Source organism: Panthera tigris, chromosome E2, assembly GCF_018350195.1.
Source record: "Panthera tigris isolate Pti1 chromosome E2, P.tigris_Pti1_mat1.1, whole genome shotgun sequence".
Classification (NCBI taxonomy): domain Eukaryota; kingdom Metazoa; phylum Chordata; class Mammalia; order Carnivora; family Felidae; genus Panthera; species Panthera tigris.
Genome location: NC_056674.1, coordinates 1,845,194 through 1,857,674, shown reverse-complemented (window position 1 = coordinate 1,857,674; position 12,481 = coordinate 1,845,194). Strand labels below are relative to the sequence as shown.

At 47.5% G+C, this 12,481-nt stretch overlaps 1 protein-coding gene and 1 long non-coding RNA gene across 13 annotated transcripts in view; one reads left to right on the top strand and one right to left on the bottom strand.

Annotated features, from left to right (window-relative positions):
• The window catches only part of PEG3 (paternally expressed 3), a 51,978-nt gene extending 48,898 nt beyond the window's left edge, over positions 1-3,080 (bottom strand). For 9 of the 10 annotated variants that reach the window (XM_042970630.1, XM_042970635.1, XM_042970637.1 and 6 more), the window contains exon 1: positions 1,831-1,919. The gene's annotated coding sequence lies outside the window, so the exon portion shown is untranslated. Of the gene's footprint in view, positions 1-1,830; positions 1,920-3,035 lie in introns of those variants that run through there. The other variant, XM_042970634.1, reaches the window with a different exon arrangement.
• Positions 1,931-12,481, top strand: part of LOC122234384 — a 170,667-nt gene continuing 160,116 nt past the window's right edge. For all 3 annotated transcript variants that reach the window (XR_006212166.1, XR_006212165.1, XR_006212164.1), the window contains exon 1: positions 1,931-2,367. This is a non-coding gene — a long non-coding RNA (uncharacterized LOC122234384). The remainder of the gene's footprint in view (positions 2,368-12,481) is intronic.

The window sequence follows — 12,481 nt, the reverse complement described above, 5'->3', positions numbered from 1 at the left end:
GATAGTTATGGAACTTTCTCTATGCTGCCAGGTGCTGTGTTAAGTCAAAGATGGCCATTTAATCCTCTTGACAACAAGGGAAGGTAGAGTGCTATTGTTGCTCACTTCTGTGCATGAAGTTAGAGCCTCAGAAGGTCAAGTGCATTGCTCAAGGCACCCAAGTTGGTCACAGCTCAGGCCTCTAATCTTGTTTCCACCTTCAGAGACTACACTCTTAACACCACACCATTTAATTTTAACCTAATAAATCTGCAAATATTAGGAAATGTACAATTTCCTGAAAAAATATAAAGCACCCAAACTAAAAAAATAATATTGGGGGGGTTATAAACTTCCTACCAACTCCCAGGGAGCAAAGAATTATGAGCCACAAAATGGTCTGAGTCATAAAAAACAGGTTTCCCAATGAATTTTATGCCCTAGTCTGTGGGTTGCAAGAGCATCCATTTCTTGACCTATCATCTTCTCTGTCCCCAAAAAGAATCCCTACAAGTGAATAATAGCTAACGTTTTTATCTGGACTTTGCGCCAAGGCACTATGACTTTCTATGCAGTAACTCCAACCTAGGAACAATGATCTGCAAAGAGACACAGAAAGGCTGAGCGGTTGTGCACAGACTCACAACTTGCAAGTGAGAGGACTTGGATCCAAGGCCAAAGCAGGCAGTAAACAAAGTCAGCATCTTTTTTTAAATTTTTTAAAAAATGTTTATTCATTTTTAAGAGGGAGGGGGAGAGGGAGAGGGAGAGGGAGAGGGAGAGGGAGAGAGAGAGAGAGAGAAGGGGAGGGACAGAGAGAGAGAGAGGGAGACACAGGATATGAATGAAGCAAGCTCCAGGCTCTGAGCTGTCAGCACAGAGCCCAACGGGGCTCGAACCCAGTAACTGTGAGATCATGACCTGAGCCGAATTCGGAGGCTTAACCGACTGAGCCACCCAGGCACCCCCAAAGTCAGCATCTTTAATACACTTCCTATGATCCTATGGTAATGAATCTGAAGAAAATCCTATCGGTGGCATTCCCACCACGCCTGAACAAGTCTGGACAATTCCTTTAAACTCCCAACAGAGCAGTTCGGGACCCAAAAGATCTTCCTTGAAAAGAGGTGGGATCCCACGCCCGGTAAACGCTAGAACCCTAACAGCACTACATCAAAGACCACGCGTTGCACGACCCCGTTTGCACGGAAGGCCCGAAGGAGGGACACGTAAAGAGACAGCAAGGACTGCAGCGGCTGCGAGGGGCTGGGGGCCGCTGCCGAAGGAGGCGCACGGGGTGCGAGGGGGTCCTGCGAGGGGTGTCGGAGTCGGCCTAAAACGGGATCTGGGGGAGGGCTGCACAACTTTGGACACGTGCTCTCAAGGACAGCGGGGCTGCGCACTTACAGGGGGTGGGTTTTCACGCACGGACACACCCATCTCTGCGAAAGCATCCTCGCGGCCGCTCATGCTCATCCAGGACCCCGCACCCAGGCTTGCTCTCCCTCGGGTCTGCGACGCTCACGGGAAATCCCCAGTGCAGAGAGCACGCGGACCTGGGCAGGGCACAAGACCGGCCGGCCTTCGGCAGCTGCTCCGGAAGCCGCTCAGGGGACTGTTCAGGGGACTGCTCAGGGGACGCCTCAGGAGTCGCCGCTGGAAGAGGAAACCCAGGGACCAAGCGGCCTCGCGGGCTCGAAGTAGACGCCCAGAGCGACGGCCCTAGAAGGCGCCACCCCCAACCCAGGGCCTGACTCTCTGCGCATGCGTCCTGGGGTAGGCCCAAGCCAGGCCGTGGGAGTCCCCCGCATTCGCCCGTGGCTACGGAGAACAGGCAGTAGAACCACGTACCCGTCTTGTTGTGGTCTTACAGTTGCCGGCCTCCAGGCGCTTCCCCGGCTCGCAGAGGAGGACCAGGTGGGGCCCAGCGAACAGGCATTTCCCGGTCAGGCCATGGGTACTGAGTGCGCACGCGCGCCCTGCCACCCCGGCGCAAGGGCACCTGGGAAGCCCTCGGTGGCGGGAGAACAGCCCTGCGGTGGCGGGAGAACAGCCCTGCGGCGGCGGAGAGACCCTCAGCTGGGACAGTGGGACGTCCGTCGTCGTGCCCGGGGGCCCCAGGTGGTGTGTTTTCAGTCGCCTTACCTTTACGTCATGATCTAAGCACTGCGCTAATCGATACAAAGTAAGTTCCGGTTTAAGAATTTTTACCATATCCATTCTATTCCGGCGGAAAAGAGAACTGATTCCAGCAGTTGACTAAAATCACAGCCCTGTCAGGGCAGGTGCCCACAGTGCCTGGCGCAGAACCGATGCTGCCTGACTGTTCCCCGAACGGCTGGACGAAGTCCCCCCAAACGGGCATGCTGTGTCTGGACCCAGTTGCTGGTAAGCGAACCATCTGTTAGATGGGCCGATAAAACCAACTTTTCGTTTGTCGCAGAGTAGCCTGGGGTGAGAGGTAGGGTTGCGGGATTCAGCGAACGCAAACGGAATAACCCAGTTAAATCTGGATTGCGGGGAGATGACAATCTTTGTAGGATTAGGTAGGTCCCACTTGGGCACACTGGGTTTCCTATACTTTTATCTGAAACCCTAGTGAGAAGGCAACGTGGTCAGGTGGGGAGGGAAGACGACTGCATTCCTCTTAGACAACCGAAGAAGGAAACGAAAATGGGTGTCTGTAATTTATAAATAATTACCGAGCAGGTCTGAAGACCATCCTTGAGAAGCTTTGATTTATAAAGTGCCTGGCTCTCTGCTAAGGGTTGTATTTATGTTATCTTAAATGTTTGTTTATTTTTGAGAGAGAGAGAGAGAGAGAGAGAGAGAGAGAGAGGGTGAGTGAGTGGGGGAGGTGCAGCAAGAGAGGGGGACTGAGGATCCGAAGCGGGTTCTGTGCCGACAACAGAGGGCCTGATAGGGCTGGAACTCGAGAACCGTGAGATCATGACCTGAGCCAAAGTCAGATGCTCAACCGACTGAGCCACCCAGGCGCCCCCTACGTTATTTTACTTGAAATTTCGTTCGCAGTGGGGTAATTCTTCTTACTTTACCAATGAGGAAAGAAGCTCCGAGATAGAAAGTCACTTGTACGTTCCCACATTTGTATTCAATCACCCCCAAAATATTTACTGAGAACTGACTGAGTGCTGATCTGGTGTTTTGATTCCACACACAGTCAGCCTCCTGAGCTGGAAAATTCCATTCCCTGCCCACTCCTCAGCCTCCCTCCCTTTCCCCACTCCAGCTGCAGTTTCCATGGTAACAGGCAGAATCTGCCTCCATAACTAACAAGAGCTAAGAGCTCTTGAGGGGGAACAAGCCAGAACCATTGACGTCAACCTAGCCTGGCTGGGGGATGGGGAGGACTGCCTGAAGCCTTAAAGCCTCCTCCATCGGTGATTTATGCAAGACTTTTATATGTGTGAAAAATCTGTCCTTGGATGGGGGGGGGGGGTCTCTGCAGAAGAACAAAATTTTGGCTCTGTGAACCTTTGCGGAGTCCACACGGTTGTGGGTTTTCAGTTCAGAAGCTGCTGCAAGCAGCAGTGACGTTAACATGCGTATATACCATTTATTAATTCATTTAGTCTGTCATTCAACCAGTAGTAATTGGTGGGGTGGTGGCATTCCATGTGTCAGGCATTCTGTTGCTAGAGCCTGAAGATATGATTGCTGTCACCACATTCATGGTTGGGGCGCCTGGGTGGCTCAGTCAGTTAAGCGTCTGACTTTGGCTCAGGTCATGATCTCATAGATGGTGGTTTGGGCCACATCCGGCTCTGCCCACTTTGGATCCTCTGTCTCCCACTCTCTGCCCCTCCCCCACTTGCTTGCGCGTTCGCACGCTCTCTCTCTCTCTCTGTCCCTCCCTCCATCCCTCCCTCAAAAATAAATATACATAGGGGCGCCTGGGTGGCTCAGTCGGTTAAGCGGCCGACTTCAGCTCAGGTAACGATCTCGCGGTCCGTGAGTTTGAGCCCCGCGTCGGGCTCTGTGCTGACAGCTCGGAGCCTGGAGCCTGTTTCAGATTCTGTGTCTCCCTCTCTCTCTGACCCTCCCCCGCTCATGCTGTCTCTCTCTGTCTCAAAAATAAATAAACATTAAAAAAAAATTAAAAAAAAATAAATAAACATACATAAACACACACACAAAACCCAAAAAGCCATTCGTAGTCTCTACCTTCCTGTTGCTTACAGTCTAGCAGGAGAAACATGTATTTATTTGCTCATTCTTCAGTATATTCTGAGAGGCCATTATGTGTGAGGCATAGATTAGAATCTGGAGGACACAGAGGTGAGTTTTAAAAACAAAACAGGGGCACCTGGGTGGCTCAGTTGGTTAAGCGTCCAGCTTCGGCTCAGGTCATGATCTTGCGGTCCGTGAGTTTGAGCCCCGCATCAGGCTTTGTGCTGACAGCTCAGAGCCTGGAGTCTGCTGTGGATTTTGTGTCTCCCTTTCTCTCTACCCCTCCCCCGCTCATGGTCTCTCTCTCTCTCTCTCTCTCTCTCTCTCTCTCTCTCTCTCTCTCTCTCTCAAAAATGAATAAATGTTAAAAAAATTTTTTTTAAATAAAACACTGTACTGCATGGAAATGACTGATGGGATCAACGTCATATGTTAAACAGATCTTCGCAAACACAGCAAATATTTACTGGGCACCTCCTATGGTGTCAGGCACTGTTTTAGGCAAAGGGGCTATAGCAGTGAGCACAATAGATTTGGTATCTATTCTTATGGAGCCTACATTATGGTAGAAAAAGACAGAAAATATGTAAATGAATCAGTGTTCTTTCTTACAACAAATAGGATACTCAACTTAAATTGACTTAAATAAAAATGATTTATTGGCCCAATTAATTGGAAATGCCAGAGATATAGATGGCCTCATCAATATTTATAAACATGATTTATATTATTGCAGACATTTATAGTTTTCCTGCCCAGTACTCTTTCTCCCTGCTTCTTGCCACAGCCCTCCTTTGTATGGGGAACTGACGGGTATCTGACCCAGGTCTGGTCAGTCACTCTGCTCCATTGCTGTGCCTGTAGTGATTGGTTCAGGGATGAGTACGTGACTCTAGATGAGCCACTCAGAGACTTACCTGGAAGTGTTCCCTGGGAGCTATGAGGAATGACATTCTCCTTGCCAGGGTGTGCACCTGGGCTATGGCCATCTTGTCTACCTCTCAGGGAATAAAGCAAGAGAGTTAGAGTCCCCTACTCTCTTCTGCTGCTTAGGTTAGAAAATGTATGTACTGTGCTTAGCACAACGTAAGCTCAATGCACGTTAGCCAGTGTTGTTAGTGAGTTACAAAAGGGAGCAGTGAGAGGAAATTCTTTGTAGGGACTGGAAGACTGGGTTTGTTGACCACTTCAAAGTAAATGCAAATCAGGTCTCTTGGAGGGCATGGAATGAAAATGAATGGAGGTACACAGTGTAGAGGAATGTGTTGTCCAGGCTGTGGTGAGGTTTTATGAGCTATCCCGGATTCACTGCATAGCCCAATTCCCTGGATTCAGAATGCTTGGACCAACCCATCAAGCTTTCACTGACACGGCCTTGGTACGTCCAGACTGCTGTAATGGGAGTATCATAAACTGGATGGCTTATAAACAACAAGTATTTATTTCCCACAGTTATGGTGGCTAAGAAGTCCACGATCATGGTGATGGCATATTTGGTGTGTGATGACAGCCAACCGAAGGGTACAGTTTGACCCACAACAGCAAGTGTACCGCCCTCTTTGCTGGTTCCTCTGCTTCCACTTTTCCTTCCTTCTTCCCTTCATTTCCCAGCCTAGGCCAGTGTGAACTTTCTAAAATGCAGATAGGACCAGAGGCCTGCTGTGAGTTTGGGGGCTCATCGGGGCCTGTTTTTTCCTGTATTTCAGGAAATAAGGCAGAGCCACCTTAGTCACTCTCTGCCCTCTTTTTGGATGGTGAATGTGGAAGCCTTGAGAAGGATGGAGCCTTGAGTCAGAATGCTTCAGTTAGCGCTTGTCTCCTTTCTCCTCTCCTACCAATTTTCCTCCCCTTATTTCTCAAGGACCCAGTTCTTCTTGGAGAGGGGAGCACAAGGTAGAGGGGAGGAAATGTATTCCCAACACCATCTGCCTCAGTTGGCCTTTTTCTCTCTCAGTCAGGGCCAGTGTAGGGGGTATAATGGTGGCCTGCCCCCAGAAAGATACATCTTCATCCAAATCCAGAGAACCTGTGAATGTTACCTTATTTGGGAAAAGGCTGTTAGCTGGTGTGATTAAATTAGGAGTTTTGACGTGAGATCATTATGGATCACTCGAGTGGACCCTACCAATGACCAGTGTCCTTATAACACTGAGGCAGAGAGGGGCACCTGGGTGACTGTTGGTTAAGCATCCAACTCTTGGTTTCAGCTCAGGTCACGATCTCACGGTTTGTGAGTTTGAGCCCCACACTGGGCTCTGCTCTGACAGCATGGAGCCTGCTTGGGATTCTGTCTCCCTCGCTTTCTGCCCCTTCCCCCGCCCTTCAAAATAAATAAACATTTAAAAAGAGCGAGGCAGAGAGGTTAGGTGGAAGAGAAGGCAGTGCGGAGGTGGAGGCAGGTGCATCCAGTGGGCAATTGACTGACGGGGGCAGGACTCTCACCCCGCCTGAGTCAGGCCTCTGGGAATTGCTTATCCACTCACTGTTGGTATGTGATGGGGGAATACTTGGTTTGCTTCCCTGCCCCGACCTGGGTGTGGCGCCTCACTCTCAAGGAACCTAGCAGCTAGTGAGCTCTGCATACGTATCTGAATCTATTGCCTAGGATGCTCTGCACTCACCACACAACCGTCCCTGTGCAAGGAAGCATGGCATGAATTAGCAAAGGAAAAACACCAGGACAGGTCATGAGGGAGACCATGGAAGGAAGGAAGAAGCACTATACAGTTTTGTGCCTTCCACGTGCCTTTTTTCCTGGTTTTGAACAATTTCCATTTTGCACTGGGCCCTGCAAACTGCAACCAGTCCTGCCTTCAGGAGTTAATACTTTACCCCCAGTGGGTATATACGATCAACTCTACCTCTTTCAGGAACTCCTCTGCAGAAATATGCACCTAAACATGATCCTGGTCTTGCAGAGAACTAGCCATCTGCCTGTGGTGAAGCACAGCTCTTCTCGGAGGCCAGGGCAAAAACTTGGCCTGTGTCCTTGTCAGTCTCCTCAGCACACCTGATATAGCCCATCACTCACCAGCCCTGCCAATTTGGCCTCCTGAAATAGCTCTTTTCCTCAGGCCTGATCTCATTGTTTCCAGTACAGAGAGGGCCACCACTACCACCGCTTGGACCCTGCAATCAAGTCCTAATCCCTTTGCATTTTTACCTCTTCGAATCCATTCTCCATGCCTTTTAAAAATGAAAATCAGACCATCATTCCTCTACCTAAAATCCTCCAAAAGATTCCTGCGGCTCTTTGGCTGAAGACCCACCTCCCCTCCAAGGCTCGTGTGGAGTGGAGACTCCCAAGTTCTGTTTGGAAAGTTCATGGAGTGGCAGTTTTGGCTTAGAAAACAGAACGTGTCTAGAAGCTATATTTGCATCACCTTATGAACAACTATATCATATTACTGTTCTAAGAAAATAGACAACGTTCATCAATACATACTTGCATTTTGGGGTGTGTGTGTGTGTGTGTGTGTGTGTGTATGTGTATGCATGCGTATACCTTGATATAGATACAGGGAGGTGACACATAGTAACAGTAAAAATATTCCCATTCTCTTATGGTTACATTCCAGATGTATTTTGGAATTTAGTTCATTGGACAGTAATCAGGGCCTTTCTCCGTAGTGGCCATTGTGAAGGGGATTCAGAACACTAAACGGTTTTATTAGAGCATGAACGGGGGTAGACTATCAGCCCCAAGATCCAGGGTTAATCTGGGAAAGATCATTACCAGGGACATGTTTGTCTGGTTTTGAAATGTGGATGGAACTTTGGAAGATTGGAAGTTCCAGTCCCTGTCCCCCACACCCACACATCCCACAGACTGCACTGCATATATTGTGTGGTCCCTGCCTGGCCTTCAGCCCAGGAATCAAGGGAACATTCTGAGGTGGGGCATTGGCGGGAGGCCCTGTGTGAACTTTTGAAGCTCACTTTCCTCAGAGAGCACGGGCTTCGGCCAGAAATCTCCCTTTCAACCTGTCTCCAAATCTCTGTACCTGTTCAACAGTTGATCACCTCCCACCATCTCAGAACCTGTCGACTGGGTCCTTTTGTATCTGTTCCATCACCATGTCTATGTTGCCAGCTTGTCTCTCTGGACAACTGTCTCCTACGTGTGCTCCCTCCTCCTGTCACCTTCCACCCAGTCCGCCAAACATCCAGAGTGGCTTCCATGGCCCTTACAATAAATTCCAAGTCCCTCAACCTGGGTCACATGAATACCTCTGACCTGGCTCTTTGTCCCAGACTTCGGCTTCCTCTTCATCCTTGTCTCCTAGCTCCCCCCCCGCCTCCAGCCGTAATGACCTTTCTTTCTGTTCTCTGTGGAGCCCACGCTTTCTCTCAAGATTTGTCTGGGCTCATTGCCCATGCTTTGTTCCTCGCCTTCTATTTTGTATTAACCATGTTTCCAGCTTCTGTAAATGTGATGCTGTCATATCTGCCCTACATGCCTATACTGGACAAGCCAGTATCTTATTTTCTGGATAAGCCAGTAGTGTGCCTGTGTCTCCTTGCCACGGCCTCCTGCCTCCCTCACTGCACCCCCCTCCTCAGGAGAAGCCTTCTTCCTGGGGGTGTGCTTTTTTTTCAAATGCAGATTCATCAATCCCCAGTCTATACATTCCTGACCACACCACCTTTCGTCAGCTTCTCACACTCTGGACCACCATTCCTGTGCTTTAGTTACCCCAGAGCCAGGTACCAGAGGACCAGGGACATCACCTGTGCCCCACAACCCACTGAAATTATTCAGTGTAGCGAATCCTAACCTGACTTATTCTACCTCACCTGTTCCTTTTTTTCAGAAACCACAATAAAGGTTCTTACCCACATTTCTCCCCGGCTCCCTCTGCCTCCTGACTGGCCCTTATAGACCTGCAGGGCATGGTGTGCCCTTCTTGGGAATTGTAACAAACTATCTTTTTTTTTAAAGCTTGCTTGCTTGATTGATTGATTGTAATCGCTACACCCAGCAATGGGGCTCAAACTCAACCCCAAGATCAAGAGTTGCATGTTCCTCCAACTGGGCCAGCCAGGTGCCCCAACAAACTATCTTTTTTTTTTTTTTAATTTTTTTTAACGTTTATTTATTTTTGAGACAGAGAGAGACAGAGCATGAACGGGGGAGGGGCAGAGAGAGAGGGAGACACAGAATCGGAAGCAGGCTCTAGGCTCTGAGCCATCAGCCCAGAGCCTGATGCGGGACTCGAACTCGCGGACCACGAGATCGTGACCCGAGCTGAAGTTGGACGCTTAACCGACTGAGCCACCCAGGAGCCCCACAAACTATCTTTTTAATGACAGTCATCTTCTGATCTGTTGGCCTTGCTGCACCTCACATTTCCTGTTGATATACTATATTTTAGAACACATTCTCACACCAGTTCCTTCTGAATAGCCTTCCATTCACCCCACACCCCTGAAATTGCTCTGCTCAAAACCTACTATGTTGTTAGGTCTAGTGGTCACTTCTGTGTCCTCAGGTTATGTGGCTTCACCATGGCCATCTACACAATTGACCTCTTTGTCTTTCTTAAAAACACTTTCTTCTAGTGCCTTCTTTGACCCTCTGTTCCCTTGGTTTCCTGGCTCTACTTTCTCCTTCTAGCTTGTCTTCTTTTGCTTTTAGATATCAAAGCTGAAGATGTGCACATCCTTTGACTAGGCCATTCTCCCATTCTCGTTCAAGGAGCCTAGATGGTGACTCCCAGGAAGGCATACTGAGCGAGGAATAATAATCGTCTCCAACATTGAGTATTTCATCTATACCAGTCGTGTTCTAGACACGATAAGCAATTCAGATCATGTTCCTCTTTTCATTGAGCTGACAGTCTTGTGGGGCCAGAGTCATCATCAAACAAGTTGAGAATAAGGAAGTTCCCACAAGTTGGGAAAAGACGCGTTGGTCCCCAGCCAGGGAAACAAACAGCCACCAGAATCAGTTTTAAACCCATTCAACCGATCGGTGAAAACTCGCCTCAGAGAATGCACTTTTTGCAAGCCAAACAATCAGTGTCAGCACTTTACTTTGGAAAGTCAGCCACTGAAAGAGCTCATCAAGGATGGACTCACTCTGATAAACACGCCTATAAGTGCCAACCAATCAATAGGGGTCTCACTTGAGAGACCACGGTCCTGTAGATGATGTCAACCTGGTTGTGTCCCAGAAGGCCTGCCAAACCCTGAGCTCCAAATTCTGTATAAAGTCAGTCGATTCTGTACAGAGGTGACCCAACCAGCCTTGTACTCCCCCATTATGGTAAAAAAAATGAGTTCAGCATTGACCTTTTATTTCACATACTGAATTGTATTCGTCTGCTAGGGTTGCCATAACAGAGCACCACCATGGTAGAAATCTATTTTTGTGCAATTCTGGAGACTAGAAGTCCAAGATCAAGGTGTCTACAGGGTCAGTTTCTCTTGAGGCCTTCTTTCTCCTTGGCCTGTAGATAGTGTCTTTCCCCTGTCCCTGTGTATATGCAAATTTCCTCTTATAGGGATAGTAGGCAGATTGGATTAGGGTTTACTCTAATGACCTCATTTTACCTTAACTGTCTCTTGAAGGGTCCTATCTTCCAGTATAGTTTCATTCTAAGATCCTGGGGTTAGGACTTCAACATATGAACTCAGGGGATATAATTCAGCCCATAACAGAGTAACAGAGTAGTAGTCTTATTGTGGGATTGTGTGTGTGTGTGTGTGTGTGTGTGTGTGTGTGTGTTTAGTTTTTTAATGTTTATTTATTTTTGAAACAGAGAGAGACAGAGCATGAGTGGGGGAGGGGCAGAGAGGGAGGGAGACCCAGAATCTAAAGCAGGCTCCAGGCTCCGAGCTGTCAGCACAAAGCCTGATGCTGGGCTAGAACTCAGGAACCATGAGATTATGACCTGAATTGAAGTTGGACGCTCAACCAACTGAGCCACCCTGGCACCCCTATTCTTGCATTTCTAAGTTTTCTGTGCTTTCCTCGGAATATGTCTCTTTCCTCCAGTAGGAGTGACAAAGTATTACCCCTGGTTTTTGGACAGATGCCACAAGTTCTCCCTATGAGCAAAATTCATTTCACCTAAGTCTTTATATTCTGGGGTGCCTGGGTGTCTCAATTGGTTGTGTGTCTGACTCTTAATGTAGGCTGAGGTCATGATCACATGGTTTGTGGGATTGAGCCCCACGTGGGCTCTGCGCTGACATTGTGGAGCCTACTTGGGATTCTCTCTTTCCCTCTATCTGCACCTCCCCTGCTCATGCTGGCTTTCTCTTAAATAAATGAACATTAAGAAAGAAAGAAAGAAAGAAAGAAAGAAAGAAAGAAAGAAAGAAAGAAAGAAAGAAAGAAAGATTGATTGTAAAAAAAAATTCTCTATATTCCAGATTGCCCATTCATTGCTTGCCTGCCCCTCCTACCTAACACAGTATCAACTTGGGGAATTTAATGTTCCTTGAGCAGAGGTAGACTGGAGAATAGTGAACCTATGGTGAAATCATGTGGTAGTAGCCTTTGCCTCAGGATGTAATTAGCCTCAGATTGTTTCTCCCTACTGTCCTGTCCTCTCCCTTGGAAAATAAACACCAATATGGTGAATTGCATATGGCCAGAACCAGTGCTTTCCACTTCACACAGCCTCAGGGTCTAGGCTTGCATAAGGTGAATCCCCCAAAATTTAAGGAGACACCAAAAAACTCAGTGCCAAAGATAAATAATGTTTGAATGCAACGTTTTATTTATTTATTTTTTTAAACAAAGTTTTTTTTAAGTTTATTTATTTATTTGGGGGGGGGGGCAGAAAAAGAGAGAAAATCCCAAGAAAGTTCTGCATCCCGACGCAGGGCTCGAACTCATGAACCACGAGATAGTGACCTGAGCCAAAACCAAGAGTCAGACGCTTAACCGACTGAGCCATCCAGGTGCCCCTGAATGCAGCATTTTAAAGAATCAAAATGAATGCAAAACAATCTGTGATGAACGGTACCAACATTTTAAATGAGGCCATCTGGCATTGCTGATTTTTCCGTTACCCTCAAGCTCTGACATAACGTGGCATGGCACTGTTACTGACACTGTCTTTAGAATTCTTTAAAAAAAATTAAGTTTTAAAATCACAAATCAAAATTTTTAATTAAATTAAATATTAGAATCAAAAATTTAAATGAAATTAAAAATTTTAAATCTAGAATTTTAGTGAAATTAAGATTTTAAAAATCTAAAAGTTTTGTATTTTGTTCACTATGGATTCTTTGGCATTCATTTTGATTTTTTAAAAAACAATCCACTAAAATGTTCTTTATCTCAATTCCTGAACTT